Source organism: Rutilus rutilus (genome assembly GCF_951802725.1).
Source record: "Rutilus rutilus genome assembly, chromosome: 1".
Classification (NCBI taxonomy): domain Eukaryota; kingdom Metazoa; phylum Chordata; class Actinopteri; order Cypriniformes; family Leuciscidae; genus Rutilus; species Rutilus rutilus.
Genome location: NC_140209.1, coordinates 25,876,017 through 25,895,062, shown reverse-complemented (window position 1 = coordinate 25,895,062; position 19,046 = coordinate 25,876,017). Strand labels below are relative to the sequence as shown.

The 19,046-nt window shown below is 36.8% G+C and overlaps 4 long non-coding RNA genes across 6 annotated transcripts; 2 read left to right on the top strand and 2 right to left on the bottom strand.

Moving 5' to 3' along the window:
- Window positions 1-1,045: 1,045 nt before the first annotated feature.
- Window positions 1,046-2,651, bottom strand: LOC311305545. Its single transcript, XR_014630022.1, has 3 exons — window positions 2,276-2,651; window positions 1,720-1,775; window positions 1,046-1,444 (listed from the first exon to the last, which is right to left on the bottom strand). It is a non-coding gene; the product is annotated as an uncharacterized lncRNA (long non-coding RNA).
- Window positions 2,652-4,678: 2,027 nt separating this feature from the next.
- LOC311290636 lies at window positions 4,679-8,389 on the top strand. 3 transcript variants are annotated; one of them, XR_014627423.1, is made up of 4 exons: window positions 4,679-5,465; window positions 7,282-7,383; window positions 8,092-8,214; window positions 8,369-8,389. It is a non-coding gene; the product is annotated as an uncharacterized lncRNA (long non-coding RNA). The 3 variants fall into 3 exon arrangements; XR_014627424.1 differs by lacking the exon at window positions 4,679-5,465 and having other exon boundaries at window positions 6,071-7,383; XR_014627425.1 differs by lacking the exon at window positions 4,679-5,465 and having other exon boundaries at window positions 6,071-7,383; window positions 8,372-8,388.
- Window positions 8,390-8,392: 3 nt separating this feature from the next.
- Window positions 8,393-9,532, top strand: LOC311275885. Its single transcript, XR_014625004.1, has 2 exons — window positions 8,393-8,480; window positions 9,124-9,532. It is a non-coding gene; the product is annotated as an uncharacterized lncRNA (long non-coding RNA).
- A 2,090-nt stretch (window positions 9,533-11,622) lies between these two features.
- On the bottom strand, window positions 11,623-13,505 carry LOC311275862. Its single transcript, XR_014624998.1, has 3 exons — window positions 13,395-13,505; window positions 12,562-12,663; window positions 11,623-11,927 (listed from the first exon to the last, which is right to left on the bottom strand). It is a non-coding gene; the product is annotated as an uncharacterized lncRNA (long non-coding RNA).
- Between the last annotated feature and the right edge of the window lie 5,541 nt (window positions 13,506-19,046).

Here is a 19,046-nt window from a genome sequence, read left to right as displayed (position 1 = left end):
AATGAGTAGGTACTTAATTTCAATAAGTACTTACTCAACGAGCGCTAAAAGAGTAGGTACTTTATAGCAAGATCTCGTTGAGTATGAATGCGAACCGGACATCTGCCATGTTGACGTTATCATGTGACCTACGACGCGTTATCACAAGCGCAACAACTTAAAAGATTTGAGCGACACGTTTAATTAATCTATCTGTAAATATCTTGATATTGATTAAACTTGCTCATTTTGTGGTCTTTTTGAAGAAACTGCTGCCCATTTATTTTGTGAATACATTTAGGGTTGATTTAAGTTCTTATATGTAACCCTACTAATGTGACCCACCGTTTTATCCTTAACGATATTATTTATTTTTATTACGAAATCCCAAAATTGTCATCTCTTGAATATGTTGTTAATTTGTTATCCAAACGTTTTCATCCACAAGCGAAAGTGGCTAACTGCTTTATTTTTTCCTCTTTTTCTTGTTGAATTTAACTGTCGTTTCATCCCTAGGCCTATAAATAACAAAAAATATATATATTTTTAAATGTATTATAATGAATTATTTAAGAAAATATATATTAAGATATTCAACCTTGTAGGTTCTTTTTTTCCTGTGTAAAAAATATCATATTATGTATGCAAACCCATAATATATATATATATATATTATGGGTTTGCATACATAATGAGATTTTTTACAGATCTCATAACATCAGTAACTCGACAGCCCTACCTAGAACGGATTTCCTCAGCGTTTGTAATGTCTGCACAAAGGGCAGCTGTGCGAAGATTCGCCTTTGGAGGAAAACTGTTGATTTTATACTCGAAAATATTACCTCAGAATGAATTGCATTGCTATCCCACCCCAAAACATACAATAACAACAACGATAAATGCTGACCAATACTTAATTATATGACTTTTTACTGAAAATTATATAATTCAATAAAACAAACAAATTGTAATGTATGTCATATGACAGAACTATGCATGATTGAATACACTCTAGATGTGTATATAATGAACATATCTACATCTTCTTTCAAACAATTAAATCAAACATTAATTAAATAATTATATTTTATTTACTGACAACAATGAGAAATATTAATAAATTAGTAAAAGAATGAATGAAAGTCACCATCACACAATAAACAAATGCATAAGTCAACACATGAAACAAGCTTTATTCAAACTACAATCATGTATGTATGTAGACTACAGGCACTGAACCCCACATCCTTCTGCCATCTCAACACAGCGGTTCCCATTCTGCGGCTTTATTCTGATGAATCAGCTGACCGCCAGAGGTGAGCCGTTCCCTCGTGCCGGAGGTTGTTGCGTGATGTGTTGTGCTTCACAATCTGAGGCAAGTGGAGTGATGGAGGGACCATCTCCAGGATTCAGCTCTGTGCTCTTCATCCTCAGTGCTCACACCAGCCCGCTGACATTTCAGATCCTACAAAATGCACAAACATAACACAAAAGCAGTAATTTTAACCACACAATGTCATTTGATTTCAGTATTATTTAGAAGACAAAAACGCTTTTTTTCCACAAATGCCGCCATCATCTTCCCTTGCAGGTCCTGCTCCACCACAAAAGCTGTGCAGCAAATGCACAGAAATCAAGAATCAGAAAAGTGCTGTAATAGCTCTGTTTGAAATTACAATAAAATAAACTACAACTTAAGATTTAAATAGTTGTTGTTATTCATTTCTGTAGTATACTCACTCAAAGCCTTCATGAGCAACTCTCCACCAGATAAACACACATCTGTTCATCTGACCCTGTAACATCCAGACAAGATTCACGTTACCTCTGTGATTTATGAACTCAACACTACATTTACATGTTGAGGTTGTTTTAACTTTTTATCCAACATAAATGTTCCTCAATTTATCAACTACTAATGGACAAATAAAATAGATAACTTATGTTTAACGTTAGTTACTTTATAGATTTGTTCTACATAATAGCACACATTTCACTCAGATGTCTATTTCATGTTGTGATATTTCAAGATTTTCCTGTCAGATGTAAATAGACATTTAAAATAAGCGTCTTTGATGTATGGTTTGTTTATGTAAATCCACTTTAGAGACGTAACTTACGTGTCTTTACTGGAGCTCCCCTGTTAGCTAACGTTGTATACAATAAAACGTGTTTTTACAGCAAAATCACAACTATACTACACTGTGTAACGTCTTTACACCTTCAACAATTCAACAGTTTACTCTACAGTAGTTCAACACATGCAATTTTAACAAAAGGAACTGTGTTTACTCACATTTGAAAGCACCCGCGTCGCCGATCTCTGCGCTGTTTGATAATGACGTATCCTCTCGCGTGGCCTCCTGGGATAGAAGAGTATCCATCGGATGAGCACTCGAAAATCTGGCCGGAAGAAGTAAGCCATCCGGGAACTTCTCGCCTACTCTTTTATGAATACTGATGTTTCGAACGTACTGCTTCCTTCACGTACTGTTTTCGCCTACTATAGGAAAGTAGGCATATTGGAACGCACTTAAGTCCGAATCTCGCGATAATTCGTACGTCACCCAGGTTATTCTCGCCTACTCTTTTGGATTCGTACATACTTTTTCGCTCGCCTACTCTTTTTCCCATACTAAATAGTAGGGAAGTATGCGGTTTGGAACGCAGCATGAATCATTCGTAAAAAATAAATAAATAAAAAGGTATTCAAAACAGTTTACTAAGAGATCAAGTAAGATTGGTGAAATCTGCTAATCCAGTCAAAATTAAAAGTAGACTAATTTAAAAAATACCAAGAAAACACCAATAAAAATAATTAATAAGAAATTACCCTGAAAGAAAATATAAAAATTGCTTAAATGTTAGTTGACCGGTCTATGGGGGAATTAAATTAATAAGCAGGCCTAACAGGGATTGATATGGAGGATTGCGCAAACTGGTGGCCGTCAAAAACACTGAGTTTTATCCTTAGTATAAGTGGTTTGTTTAGTTCCCAGAGGAAAATCAACTAAATGACAAAAAAGGTTTATAGAAATATCTGACATTTAGAGATAAAATATTTATATATCGAGAGACATGCTAGATGTGGGTATGACTGACCTGTTATATAAAGACGAAGCCTATGATGTTTGCATCTTGTTGTCCCTGGGAGACAGTTTTAAATTTGAGCCATTGCAGAAATTGAGATCTTTGGATTGCGTTACTTAAAATAACTTGTGCATTGTGTTGAATGAGCAGGATTGGGTGACCAAACGAAACAGACATTTTTAACAGCCATACTGTATTATACACATTTCACGAGTTCACACTTACATATAATTTGAAGAGGTAAGGTTTAATGCGTATTTGGCGTGCTGTCCGGAGGGAGGGCTCCGAGCTCGGAGTTCGGCCCGAACCCAGATTACTCCCCCCGTATGTAAGTGTTTAGTACTAGAAGTGTGGAGAAGGGGTGGTGGAGGGATGCTGCAAAACTGTCAATGGAATGAGGTGAGACTGCTGAGTATATATACACCTCTTACCATTGATTGCTAAGTGCTCTCCACTTGTGTTAATTATCTGAACGTGCTCATCCCGAACCTTGTTAATAAAACATCATTTCACAGTAATGAGACTCATTGATTTAATCCTAAAATGCTTGAGAGAGTAGGGATCGAAATAACGAGTGATAAAAATACTATGTGACTGAAAATAAGGCAACTCAGACAGACTGAAAGACTGCTATTTTCTGCATTCTGCAAAGAAGAAAAATGCTTGCTCTTTTCTGCAAAGAAGAACTTGCTTTATTAAAATCGCATGGGGAAACTGCTGTTATCAACCAGATGAGACTTCTGAAATTCAGGGACATTTGAAAGAGATGGTTGCAGAAGTTATAACGGATGAATTTGATTCATGCGGATCTCTGTGTTCAATTTCAAAATGACACCAGACAGCTTTTGGGACGGCTGCCTCAACATAAATAACAATAGCAACTGGACTGTGCAACAAGTGAGAGCGAGAAACATAAGGACACGGCTGCAGAGAAAAGAAGAGGCGTTTGGTTGGTGGGCCTTCATCCCCTCTGAAAGAGGAAGCTGAAACTTCTGAGGGGCTGGTATGGACAAAGACTGTGTTGTTGATGCAGAAATAACCAAGAAAAACATCCTGCCATCATGCAAAGTCGCCTCCTCCGTGGCTTGGCCAAAAGCCAGACTGAGGAGAGGCAGAGAGACAACAACATCCAGAGTCAAACCACTATGTCCCAACATGACACCAGACCCTTGAATGCCAACAAAGACTGACAGATCAAATGCATCGGATGAGGAGGGAAACACTCAGACAGCAGCTCAACCAGTTCAACTGATCGCTGGTCCAAGCTGAAAGACTTCATCCTTTGTTAAGTGTGCAGGTGATGCATTTTCAATGATCACTACAGAGACCGCTTCAAATTTCATTGATTGGCCATATTAATTGTATTTTGATTATTCACTGGTCCATTCTGTGAAGCTGACACTCTCTATTTGCTTTCTTTCAATAGACATTAGTCCAGCTGTAAGCATTAAAAAAATGGGAGGTGAAGTGTTTGCATGACTCAATAATTAACTACAACTGACGCTGGACTTAGCATAGTGAGGGACTACTGCATTAACCAACTAGGGGTAAATGCATAATTAGATAATTGATGATGTTGTCCATTGAACAGAGAGCTTTTTGCAACCCTGTATCACATGAAATACGTTCTGAGGAAACTATTTTGCAAATCGCAATTACGTTACATGCCAACATATAAGCAGTGCTATTACGTTGGTCCTTAACCTAATATAGCCAATCTATTGCAGTGCTATTACGTTTGTCCTGAACATAATACATCCAAAGCAGGTTTCTTTTCACACGTAGCAGCTCATTTTGTTTTAATTATTTACTCCCTTTTTTCTCATTGGGCTACAAAATATTATCTATGCCAGGGCGAGTCAAATGGCGGCACCCAGATAATTTTTATCTGGCCCTCCAACTGGTTTTTGATGTTTAAAACCCCTCGCAATCTGATATCAAAGTCCCCGCAAAGGTTTAGCGCGTTCAGCGGTGAGTTTAACAACGCACGTGATCATTCAGCGGTGAGTTTAACAACGCACGGCAGTTCGTGATATGGTCACGTAATTTAATCTATTGATTCGTGCCACGGACACGTTTATTTCGCTATTTTCGTAATACCAGCACGTTTTTTTAAACTATTGTATTTTCAATGGGAAGCGTCTTTCGTGATAACAGCACGATTCTTTCTGCCTGTCGGCTGCAGCAGAGAAGCTGTTTAATCAACATTTTTTTCACGAGATCTTATGTGTTTTTATGTATTTTTTTTAATGTTATTATTTCGGTCTTATTGCCAGGGAAGCTGGATTGCTTTGCTGTTTATTGATATTTTTTAAATTATATTTTATCAGTAGGAAATCGCGCTATTTCCGAACACATCGCGATATTTGGCATCAGTTCACGTGTGTCAGATGTTGGTAAGTAAATACCTAAATACGCTGTCCTAATAATGGTGCGTTCAAGTCATCTCGTATAGATCGTATTTACGAGTTGAATGCACATGAACGCCACCACAATGTCGTAAATACCAGTGGGGAGCTCGGGATTTTCTTTAAGCCCCGATCTGTACGAGTTGGGGGCGTGTCAGTGAGAAACATGGCGGAATCAATGAATGCAACGTCTGTAGTTGAGCAAAGTGATAGTAAAATATATCACTTACAGGTTTAGCAGTGACATTGTAAGGCTTTTTCATTTATAACAAAGTAAGCTATCTGCACAAAATATGACATAGCCTACTTGTAATATAACAAATATACTAATTATATAATAATTCAGTTAATTTACATTGGCCTCATAAGTTAATTAAAAACATAAAAAGAAAAACACACCCGATGCGCAATCTTTGTTCTTTATTTTCTATAAGCAGAGTTAACAAAACTTGCTATATTTTCGTGTTATTCATTAAAAGAAGGTACACCACCATCTTGCTCCGACGAAACTGACTTGAACGCACCTCACGTCGTCAACACGACTTCCCACCTCGTACGTACGAAATTCCCAGGAGGACTTGAACGCACCATAATGTGTGATATCATGTCTTTTCTGTTTGTCGATATTAATCTGCCATTATATCTGCCATCTCCACGGAGACTTTGCGTTTCATTGCTTTCTAATTCAAAACAGGGTGATTAACACTGCCTGTCACGTGACGTGCTATAGGCTTAGATATTCATATCAGATTAAAAATAGTACAATTAGTTCCAAAGTTGTATTTGTAGTAGAAGCACAGTAAAAACAACACTTACCATGCTTTTACCACAGTAACATTAGTTTTACTGTGATAAGTGTAGTAAAAAGACAGTAATCACAAAACTTACCATGCTTTTACCACACTATTTGTAGTTTTAATGTGGTACTTATTGTAAATGCACAGTAACCACAACACTTACCATGCTTTTACCACAGTAACCATAGTTTTACTGTGATAGGTGTGGTAAAAGGACAGTAATCACAAAACTTACCATGCTTTTACCACACTATTTGTAGTTTTAATGTGGTACTTATTGTAAATGCACAGTAACCACAACACTTACCATGCTTTTACCACAGTAACCATAGTTTTACTGTGATAGGTGTGGTAAAAGGACAGTAACCACAAAACTTACCATGCTTTAAACCTCAGTAACCTTAGTTTTACTGTGATTGGTTTAGTAAGGACAGTAATCACAAAACTTACCATGCTTTTACCTCAGTATTGATAGTTTTAAAGTGATATTTGTTGTAAATGCATATTAACCACAACACTTGCCCTGCTTGTAAGGCTTTATAATGTAACATCCAATATTTGTAAGGTAAATCAGTACTTTTCCCTTTAAAGTCCAACTGAAATCAAAATGGACCCTATTTACTTTGTTAGCGCATATTACTAGTCTTGTGGTGAACAATTAATCCGTGCAAGTTAAAACACGGAAAAAAATGTTTTGGCTTCGTAATCTTTAATCAAAATCTGAAAATGCCCCTCCTCTCTGCATTGGAGGACCTTCCCTGATGACGTATGCTTGACGGCTTGGGTTGAGAAACGCTTAACCACTCCCCTCAAATCGTTAGTCTGTAATGAGCGAGAGATGGAGAGGAGGAGCACTAGAGTAAAACCCTGCCCTCTGTTCAATATTCCTTTTCACTGGGAAATACGTCACAGCACTGGAGAAAAGTCGTTTGCAACTTCCGGTTCACGCGGACTTTAAATAATCCTATATATTATACATAATGATATTTTCTTTTCTCTTTTTTCAGCTGAAAAGACCAAAAGGGCCTTTCGGACTCAGTCGTTCCATTATTGTTGGAGGAGAAGTAAACGGAGGAGACGGACAGCTGCAAAGGCAAATATTCGCAATGGTATGTATGTGTTGGTTTTAACCCTAAATCAAACATTTTATCAAGCATTTGTTGTTTCTTAAAACTTTTCTCACAAAACCCATAGCCCAATCAGTACAAACATAGTCTGAAAGTCTTAATAATTCACAAGATTTAACAAGTTGTCAAATTCGTACGATACTCGTACATATTTGTATACTCGTACACAATCCTGCAGCTTTTACTCCTAGTGCTGTCATTGGCTACTGCCTCAATTCCTGTACATATTTATCGCGATATTTGTAAATCAGTTGCGCCACTTCTTGGAAAGTTGTCGGATGTCACACACACTGTCAGAAAGTTTATATTAATTGCAAATTGGACCCTGTGTGTTTATGTTCCAGTAATACATGATGTCTCTCCACACCTCATAACCTACCTCTGTTTGCAAGAGTGGAAAAGCTTATCTGACTTGTCACATGACATAAGATACTCGATTATTTTGTCATAATCAGAGCAGTTACACTGCTGATAACTGTCCCGTTTGCATGTAAATCTTTTTCATGATTATTGCTTGCTATTAAAGACATACTTTTATTCATAGAAATGCCCACATATCAGTGAACTTATTACATAAAAATGCTTTTAACAATTAATTATGCAACACTCTTTACAGAAAACATATCCTACAGTTATAAACTGACTATTTGCAAGTAATGTATTAAAATTACCTTCCTTTCTGTTTTGCAGGATTACTTAGTCCTTTTTTTTAAAGCTCTACCAATATCAAACTCAACAGCTCTTTTAAGAGCCAACCATTACAAGAGCTACTAGTGAGTCGCAGCGAATCTTGCCGTGATCAGCCCTTCACAGGTGAAGTTTCTAGAATATTGCAATCAGTTTTTACTCATCAAATGTTCTCTCCTGAATCATATGGTAAATTAACTTATTTATAACTGTCTTAATTTGTGTTTCAAGAACAATAGTAATTGCACATAGAGTAAGTCGAGACTATCTTGTTTTACAGCAGAGAAGGAAGACCAGTCCATCAACACAAGCTAATCGAATAAGTCCTTTGTTTCGGGTGAGGAAGGAACATCTGATGCCCAAAGAAGACAGAAAAGTGCGCGAGTCCATTGGTATGTCTTGTATTGAAACAATGCTGTAATATGTAGTACATAATTTGATGTTGACAATTTTACATTGTACAGGTTATCACTTGGCTTTTGACCAAGTGAAGCTCTTGAAACAATTGACAGAAGAGTATGTTGTCTGGAAAGAAATCAATCATCACTGGCAAAGGCTCAAAAGAGACCATGCCTTTCTTAAAAATCTTTTAAAATATGTTGCTGTTGATATGGGTAAAACTGTTTTTGTTCAGTACTTAGCTTATTTTGTGCTGCAATATTATATATATATATATATATATATATATATATATAATACTTCAATGTGTGTATATTATATAACGTACTGACTGCTGCTTTGTAAATTTATGTAAGGAACAGGCAACTCTGGCCCTTTGCATTCTACTTTTTGAGGTTAGTTAAGAGTTAACCTCCAACCTTAATCGAGCACATCTGAAAATTTTAACCAAAGTCTTCAGGTTTACTTCTAGACAATAGGCAGGAGGGTTTGAGGTCGGAGCTAAATGTGCAGGACAGTGGACGCTGAGGGCCAGAGTAAACCATCACTGCTTTAAATAACGCAGAACATAAGCTGACCCGACTGTCCATTAAACAACTTTATTTGAATGGTTTCTGTCTTTTGTTTTCCTTTCAGACCAGGACTGGAGAACGCCTGACAATGGGATGTTGAGACTTCTTCCTCTGGTTGAGAAAAAGCTACTCCACATCAGTGATCACATCTTCTGTTCTTCAACTGAACAAACTGTTAAGACGAGGAAGAAGAACACTAACACGATCGAGACGTACAGGGAAGAGCAAGAAACCAGTTTAGCTGTGATAATGAATCATTATTTTCCAACACAATATCAAATCTGTTTTCTGTATCATATGTGACTGAATATGATTATCTGGCACTCGTTTTGTGGCTTCAGCAGCTGTGAATGGATTCATATGATGTTAACGTGTTTTTGAAGACACATTTTTATTTATCTTGAATCTCATTTGTCTTTATGCTACTTTATCAACTTTATGCTTTGTTCTCCAATAAAGTGTTGTTTAATAAAGTATGGTGACTATTGTGTATTGAAAGTGGTGTTTGGTACAGTAAATAGAAATTTTCTTTTGAGAAATTTTAATTTCTTGTTTCTTTAAAAATAACTACATATAATTAATAACTTATAAATAACTAAATATAATTAATTACCATGATTCTTTTACTTGGGACATAAAAATTTAGATCTGGTTAATGATATTTGGGACAACAATGCAACAAAAGTTGCACATACTTGCATGTATGCCAGTTTCCAGTGAAATAAAAGGAAGCTATGTGAATAGCAAGAGGCTGCAGTGGGCTATCTTGCTATAAATACCTAAAGCTTAATTGAAGATGATCCATGTTGATCATTCTAGTATACTCTATATAGTATACTCTATATATCACTGATGTCAGGAATATAAGCAGCAATCAGAGGGGGTGAAAAGGAAATGTTGGCACTGTTTTTTTTGTTGTTTTACTGAATGGTGCATTATCCTTGTGTAATAGTAATAGTATGTGTAGATCTGTGTAGATTATACTGTCCTTCCACCCCCAGGGCCCAGCAATGGCCCCCAGAAGAGCAAACAAATGCACATTTCAAATGGCTGTAACTCAAAGTCTGGTTAGTGTATCAAAGAGAAAATTGGCTGGACAACTGCTTATACTATGTTTAATAAATAATGTTGGCCACAGGTTTCAGACATATATGGAAAGCTGGCATAAAGGTTATTTTTAAAGTGCTCACAGTAAAATATCAAATTTCAGCCTGTCCCTCATATATGTCATAAAGGTTTGCACAATGAACAAATTTAGATATCCAGTTGTCCATTAAATATATTATTTATTTAACATTTATTGTTTTATTACTAAACGTTTTAAACTACATTACCCACATATCTCTGTCATTCTATCAGTGGAGCAGCATTGTGCTGTAGTTCATTGAAATGTGCAGACATGCTTAGGGTTAGGGTTAGGATCTCGGTAAAGGAGTAATTTCTCACAACATAGAGACACTTTATAGTTAGCTTAATGTATAACTAACGTAATAATAACACCAAAACATACTTTGTAACATGAAGCGCCGTTTTATATGGGTTAAACGATTGTTTAATCACAGCGAGTTCTGCGATAAAGTCACAGCCAATAACAACCCAGCTGAACAGATGCGTTACACTTACATGCCCATTTATGGTAAACGATGACAGATCTCTTCTGGTTCTGGCTGCGGGGATAGATACCTTAAATATTTTATATTTAGGCTGTTAAACATGCATTCCTTCTAATTAAATTATAAAACTCATATTTAAAAACAAAAGACTCCTTTGTGTGGTTACCATCCAAAAACGAGGTCACATGATCAATGACACAAATTTGCTTATTTGATTAGACTGATGCATAAATACATTTGAAAGAGAAACTTTTTTCTAAGCAATGGCCTACAGCAGGGGTAGGTTTGCAGTATTTTAATTAAAGATAATTACATGTACTAAAGTGCTTCTAACATTTACAGTGTATGTATAGTATATTAAAGGTATATCAATAATATTCAAATAAATGTAACAAAAGCACAATGAATGGACACCATTTTGAAAGCTTATTCCAATATTTAATGTCAAACTGTTTAAAGACAAATGTACTGCCAAAACTACTGCACAACAGTATAAAAATCAGTTTATTAAAAATATCCAGATACAGGAGCAATCTATTATAGTGACACATACATTAACATTAAAAAATTGCTATGATGAAGTTATATATTTACAAACCAAGAGATGAGATTCAAGTTTGTTATGTGAACATACATTTGTTTCTTCGCTTTAAAGAACAAATAGGCAAAAACATAAGCACAACATTTTACATTCTCAACTTTCATTCTATATCCTTGTGATTATTGGTCACTTTTATTGTAACTATGCAATGAATATGTCCTTTAGCAAAACACCTGATGAACACTGACACTTTTTTGATAAAGGCATTAGGCAGAAATCAAGTACAGTTTATGAAGCTGAAAAGAGAAAACAAAATGCTTTAAAAATATGGAAAAAGATAAATCACTATTTTCAATATTGGTTCTGCATATATCAAAGAGATCCTGAGGAGGAATGGGACTTCACATGAGGACTCTCAGAAACTGAGACAGAGCAAAGGGTGCACCTCGCTGGACACATCCTACGCATGCCCAAACAACAACACCCAAACACAGTGATGAAGTGGACACCGCCAGGAGGATGCAGGAGACAGGGAAGACCAAGGAAGACATGGAGACAGATGTTTCACGAAGACCTGAAGAATGTCAGTGTCCCATGGGAAGATGTGAAGAACCTGGCCACGGATCGAATACGTTGGAGGACAGTTGTTGCCCAATGTGCCCAGCACAGGACTTGATGATGACGTTGTGAGTTTATAACTGTAGGATATGTTTTCTGTAAAGAGTGTTGCATAATTAAATGTTAAAAGCATTTTTATGTAATAAGTTCACTGATATGTGGGCATTTCTATGAATAAAAGTATGTCTTTAATAGCAAGCAATAATCATGAAAAAGATTTACATGCAAACGGGACAGTTATCAGCAGTGTAACTGCTCTGATTATGACAAAATAATCGAGTATCTTATGTCATGTGACAAGTCAGATAAGCTTTTCCACTCTTGCAAACAGAGGTAGGTTATGAGGTGTGGAGAGACATCATGTATTACTGGAACATAAACACACAGGGTCCAATTTGCAATTAATATAAACTTTCTGACAGTGTGTGTGACATCCGACAACTTTCCAAGAAGTGGCGCAACTGATTTACAAATATCGCGATAAATATGTACAGGAATTGAGGCAGTAGCCAATGACAGCACTAGGAGTAAAAGCTGCAGGATTGTGTACGAGTATACAAATATGTACGAGTATCGTACGAATTTGACAACTTGTTAAATCTTGTGAATTATTAAGACTTTCAGACTATGTTTGTACTGATTGGGCTATGGGTTTTGTTAGAAAAGTTTTAAGAAACAACAAATGCTTGATAAAATGTTTGATTTAGGGTTAAAACCAACACATACATACCATTGCGAATATTTGCCTTTGCAGCTGTCCGTCTCCTCCGTTTACTTCTCCTCAAACAATAATGGAACGACTGAGTCCGAAAGGCCCTTTTGGTCTTTTCAGCTGAAAAAAGAGAAAAGAAAATATCATTATGTATAATATATAGGATTATTTAAAGGGAAAAGTACTGATTTACCTTACAAATATTGGATGTTACATTATAAAGCCTTACAAGCAGGGCAAGTGTTGTGGTTAATATGCATTTACAACAAATATCACTTTAAAACTATCAATACTGAGGTAAAAGCATGGTAAGTTTTGTGATTACTGTCCTTACTAAACCAATCACAGTAAAACTAAGGTTACTGAGGTTTAAAGCATGGTAAGTTTTGTGGTTACTGTCCTTTTACCACACCTATCACAGTAAAACTATGGTTACTGTGGTAAAAGCATGGTAAGTGTTGTGATTACTGTGCATTTACAATAAGTACCACATTAAAACTACAAATAGTGTGGTAAAAGCATGGTAAGTTTTGTGATAACTGTCTTTTTACTACACTTATCACAGTAAAACTAATGTTACTGTGGTAAAAGCATGGTAAGTGTTGTTTTTACTGTGCTTCTACTACAAATACAACTTTGGAACTAATTGTACTATTTTTAATCTGATATGAATATCTAAGCCTATAGCACGTCACGTGACAGGCAGTGTTAATCACCCTGTTTTGAATTAGAAAGCAATGAAACGCAAAGTCTCCGTGGAGATGGCAGATATAATGGCAGATTAATATCGACAAACAGAAAAGACATGATATCACACATTATTAGGACAGCGTATTTAGGTAATTACTTACCAACATCTGACACACGTGAACTGATGCCAAATATCGCGATGTGTTCGGAACGAGACTTCTTCAGCGCGATTTCCTATTGATAAAATATAATTTTAAAAATATCAATAAACAGCAAAGCAATCCAGCTTCCCTGGCAATAAGACCGAAATAATAACATAAAAAAATACATAAAAATACATAAGATCTCGTGAATAAATGTTGATTAAACAGCTTCTCTGCTGCAGCCGACAGGCAGAAAGAATCGTGCTGTTATCACGAAAGACGCTTCCCATTGAAAATACAATAGTTTAAAAAACGTGCTGGTATTACGAAAATAACGAAATAAACGTGTCCGTGGCACGAATCAATAGATTAAATTACGTGACCATATCACGAACTGCCGTGCGTTGTTAAACTCACCGCTGAATGATCACGTGCGTTGTTAAACTCACCGCTGAACGCGCTAAACCTTTGCGGGGACTTTGATATCAGATTGCGAGGGGTTTTAAACATCAAAAACCAGTTGGAGGGCCAGATAAAAATTATCTGGGTGCCGCCATTTGACTCGCCCTGGCATAGATAATATTTTGTAGCCCAATGAGAAAAAAGGGAGTAAATAATTAAAACAAAATGAGCTGCTATACGTGTGAAAAGAAACCTGCTTTGGATGTATTATGTTCAGGACAAACGTAATAGCACTGCAATAGATTGGCTATATTAGGTTAAGGACCAACGTAATAGCACTGCTTATATTAGGTTAAGGACCAACGTAATAGCACTGCTTATATGTTGGCATGTAACGTAATTGCGATTTGCAAAATAGTTTCCTCAGAACGTATTTCATGTGATACAGGGTTGGCTTTTTGGGCTCTGCTTTCAAGACAGAGCTGATATAAACTTGAGTGATACTGAGCTCTCTATCAGGAAAAAAAGAGGACATAATATGTTCAACAACAAAAAATATGGATGATAAAGCTATGGTGGTGGTCACTCCATCTTGGTCAATAGTTAATTTTTTTTTAGGTTTAGAAATAAAAATAGTTACACAAATTACAAACACGTGATATCACAAATGCTGTCATTACCAGGGATTGCACGATGTTAATATTGTTGGTCATGAATTCGAGATTATGCTAAAATCTCCAGTCATTTAAAAGAGCATCTCATAAGCAAAAGAAGAAAATATTTTGAAGAGAAATTAAATTAACAGATGAATGACAAATCAGATAAGAGAAATTGATAATGGTTATTTCAAACGACAGCATGTCCAGACCTACTAGAAATTTGTATCTATTAGATATTGAAAAATTTGGGGTTTATAACAGCAGTGTTTAACACAATCAAATGGCAACTGATATCGACCAACTGTGTTATTAAAAACATTTAGACACTGTCACATAGGGAATGCCACATTGCCTACATTCAGTAGCTTTTGTCATCAGAGTTGTGTTACCAATTTACAATGCGCACCTTGAAATTTAGAATAGATAATTGAATATAAAATTAAGTCTATATCATTAGTCAAGAAGGCATAAGCAAAACCCTCAACTTCAGACTATTGGACAAATGAGGTATTAAAAGACAAATAATTACACTAGCAACCCTTTTTACTATTTTAATTCTTAGATGTGCATGGTTTTGACCATTGCGCAAGGGGGGAGATTATTAGAAAAATAAAATTAGAAAAATAAAAAAGACAAAGATTCACAAAATAATGTCAGAAAAGGAACAGCAACTCCAAAAGGCTCTATCCCAGTTCCAGAAGGACCCTTCAAACATCTAGTGATGGATTATGTGGACATGATAAAATCAGTAAGAGGAAAAAGATACAGACACAGTTTTCATAGATTTAGCATATGGGTCGAAGCAGAACCCTCATCAGACCAAGGAGCAGAAACTGATAAAAATTTTAACCAAAGAAGTCATCCCAAGATTTGGCATACCATCTCAGATTAGCTCTGACAATCAACAGAACAATTAAGACTAAGATCAAGCAATGGATGCCTTAGGCCATCAGCTAAAATACACCAGCAAAATGACATGGCAAAACAGACAAGCTCTGAATTGGCTACTGGCAGAAAAAGGAGGGGTATGTGTGATGTTTGGAATTGACTGTTGCACCTTTATTCCAAATAATACAGCCTCTGATTGAGCTTTTACTAGGGCCATGAAGAAGCTGAAGGATCTGAGACAAGAAGTTGCTGAAAATGCGAGGAGAGACAGACACGTTGGATACTGGTTTGACTCTATATTTGGGTCTTGGAAAGAATGGTTCATTAAGGTGGGAATAATAATATCTGTGGATGTTGTCATTTTTCTTTTGTGTGTTGTGTTTTCTTTTCTGCTGTGTTGTGCCTTTTCTAAGATCCATGCTAGCCAACGTGGCCGCCAAACAGATGATTAATGTGTCAGTCAAACCATCTGGAGTTGACATCGGGTGCACAAACACAAGAGTGCACCAAATTGGGCCAGGACTGGACGAGCTAGATGACTTCCTGTAAGGAGTTCTGGTGAAGGAGTAAGGAATGGGGTACCTTGTTACTTTTGATTTCTAACAGTTTGATTCTGTTTTTGATAGAGAGGGAGGTAGCCACACTGTGTATTTTATTTTTGGGGTAAAATTAGACAGATCATTAGAACATGAGTAGAGAAGGGAGTTAGTTAGAGGGGTTTTAATTGTTTCTCTGATTTTTATGAAGGACCCCTTCCTGAGTGTTTTTTCTTTCTTTTTACACTTATAATCATACTGAGAATATTTGTACATATAATCACATTAACGGTCACAAATATGAATATGTGAATGAGAGGGGACGATACAAGGTTTGAAGCAGGTCATTGCCCGTGGTACGAGGTAATGCAACCAGATATAAAGGGAAAAGATAAGAATGTTTTTACTATTTTTTATCACTTACTAATCATTTTACTCTTATAACAGAGTTCTTTTAATATTTTAAAGTTTTTTATGAATCAAAAGTGAAGTACATGCATTAGACTACTGGTAGATGTTTCCACGGGGTAAAAAGAGAAATTAATTACAAGCGCGGTCACCAATTGCAAACAGCAAGGGCAGACTCAACTGGTGGTTTAAAAACCCGCTGTCTGCTCCAACACCAGATAGTGCCTAGGGCACCTCTGGCAACGATGGAGCAACCCAGATAGCACTCCAGGCCACCGGAAGCGCCTGTGCAGTTCCTCTGGCACCGTGGGATAATCCTAACTTCAAGAAGTTTGTACACTGAGATATGTTGATTATGCTGAAAAACAATCTTAATTTTTAAGTCTATACACTGAAATATGTTGATTATGCTGAAAACAATCTTAATTTTAAGTCTATACACTGAAATATGTTGATTATGCTGAAAACAATCTTAATTTTAAGTCTATACACTGAAATATGTTGATTATGCTGAAAAATCAAATGTTTGAAGTGATCTATCCCTTCAAGACTGATAATAGAAAAGGAAGGTGGGATCTTTTACTCCACTCTAGTCAAGTGGGGGCGGAGATGTTTGGTCTCACTATTCCTCCAGGGTGCACCTTCGTGAGTGGGCTTATTGATAAGAGAGATGGATGGTCTATACTGGCCATGATTGATAGATAACAGAGAGAGGCTTCTTCATGTAGATACATTCTGGGACAGAAATGAAGGTGGGACTAGGATTAGTCCCAAAGGGGGGATATGTTGGATAATTTTCCTTGATTCATGTCTAAGTATGATGCAATGAAAAGGACAAGCATGAAAAAATAGGTCTGAAAAGGATGAGAGAATGGAAAAGTACCCAGTATGCATAAGAAATGCATAAGTGTCAAAATACTGTATGAAACAAAGCACCATTATGTGAGGTTTGACCAATAGAGAAGACATGTCTAACTGTGCCAAGGTCACCAGGCGTGACAGAGGGGAAGAGACAGATTTGAGGGTGCCCATTGGGCACCTAGCGACAATAAAAAGTATAAGACATGAACACTGGCCATTGTAACTTTAGATGTCCGGATGGCCAGCCGGCTTCTCACTTTGTTGCTTGTCAATAAAGTTAATTCTTCTGACCTGGAACCTCAACTCTGAGAAACTTCTTTGAGACCTGAACCCAAAAGAACTATGAATTTGCCACAACAGAGACGTTGGGGATCACGTTCAAACAAAAGTATTCTTTATTGAGCGCAGCTGCGGTTTCGTCCAACAAAATCTAAAGTATATAAATGTACATGGTGTCTTATAGGCATTTTAGGAGGAGGGACTTTTGAAGGTGGAGACAAATTCAAACAAAGCATGTAAATGAGTATACAGGTTAAGGAACCCGCCCCAGACCGGCAGTCTCAATTTAATCAGCATACATATTCAAATGCTGATACTGGCCAGGAACTCCGGTTCCAAGGGCCATCCCAGTGCCATTAAAGACAAAGGTGAAAGTCTCCCCTACAGCTAATCCAATCAACCTAATGATTCAATGTCTGGGCTCCGAAAGGTGAGAATCTCAGTGATCTGACTCATTTAAAACACAATAGAGATTGCAACTTTGCTGAGATCTTATCTGTAAAGCTAAAATCAGTATTCTTCACTGTGATGTTATGTAAGGAAGCATATCTGAAATAGATTCTTAAATTTGTAACCCTTCAGTCCCCTCTTTGAGAGTTCTTAAAAACTCTCACAAAATACAAATTAAGACACTTAAAAGTTCATTCTTGTAACTTGAAAAAGTTACAGGCACAAGCATGATCTGTGTTGTTCATCTGTAATTGCATGCTGACACAGAAACAAAACATGCAATTAGGGTCCGTGAAGTCTCTGCGTAGTGTATTTATTATTATTTATTTTTTTGGGATAGTTCGTTCATCAGTGGGTCTAGTTGTCTTCTTGAGGTTGTGGCTTCATATGCAGGTGAGACGGTCGTTGCATATGGATCTCGGAACAGCCATCAAGTGGTATCTGTACAGAGGAAGAAAGAAAACAGAAAACAGAGCAGTATTTCTTCAAACACTAGGGTTGTATGGTTTTTTAGAGTCTGCTGTTGTTGTTTCATTCTTTCCCTATTTCTTAATTGTTTTGACACCTATGGACCAGTGAGGTGGGGATAAGCTACTGAGGGGGAAACCTATGAGGAAATCTTCACCACATGGCTGATCCCCGATGCCTGTTGCACTTCGGTTCTTCCATGGGCTCCGCACTGGTCTGTGTGTCCTATTCTGTCCCTGTTGTGTGCACACTGTACAGTGTGAGAGAAAATTGGCACATTTCCATTCTCCAGTGAAACATCAGTCTTAATATACATCATAATACTAGAGCATGGGGGTCTGACTGGAATATTTCTGTGGTATAACATTTAAGGCTGTGAGTATACTGAATGTCCCCCAAACAAAGGCTGTGACAGTCAATAAGTCTTTCATCTTTGTTGTAAGTTACTGGGGATATTAAGCAATCACAGCCCAAATGGTTAACGCCTCAAAAAGCTTACCCACGAGTCCAATGACGAGGGGAGGGGTTGCTTCAAAGTAGCAAACAAATGTAGTAAAAGCTGCATAACATTGTTAACTTGTCTTAAGTTATTTTTGTTTTTTTCTACATTCTTTTCCAAAATGTCCGTGCTTGCCACAGTAAGAACAACTGGCTTCTCTAGGACATTTGCGTTTCTTTTGCTTCTCTGAGTTGACCATGAAAGAAACTGCTGCAACTCT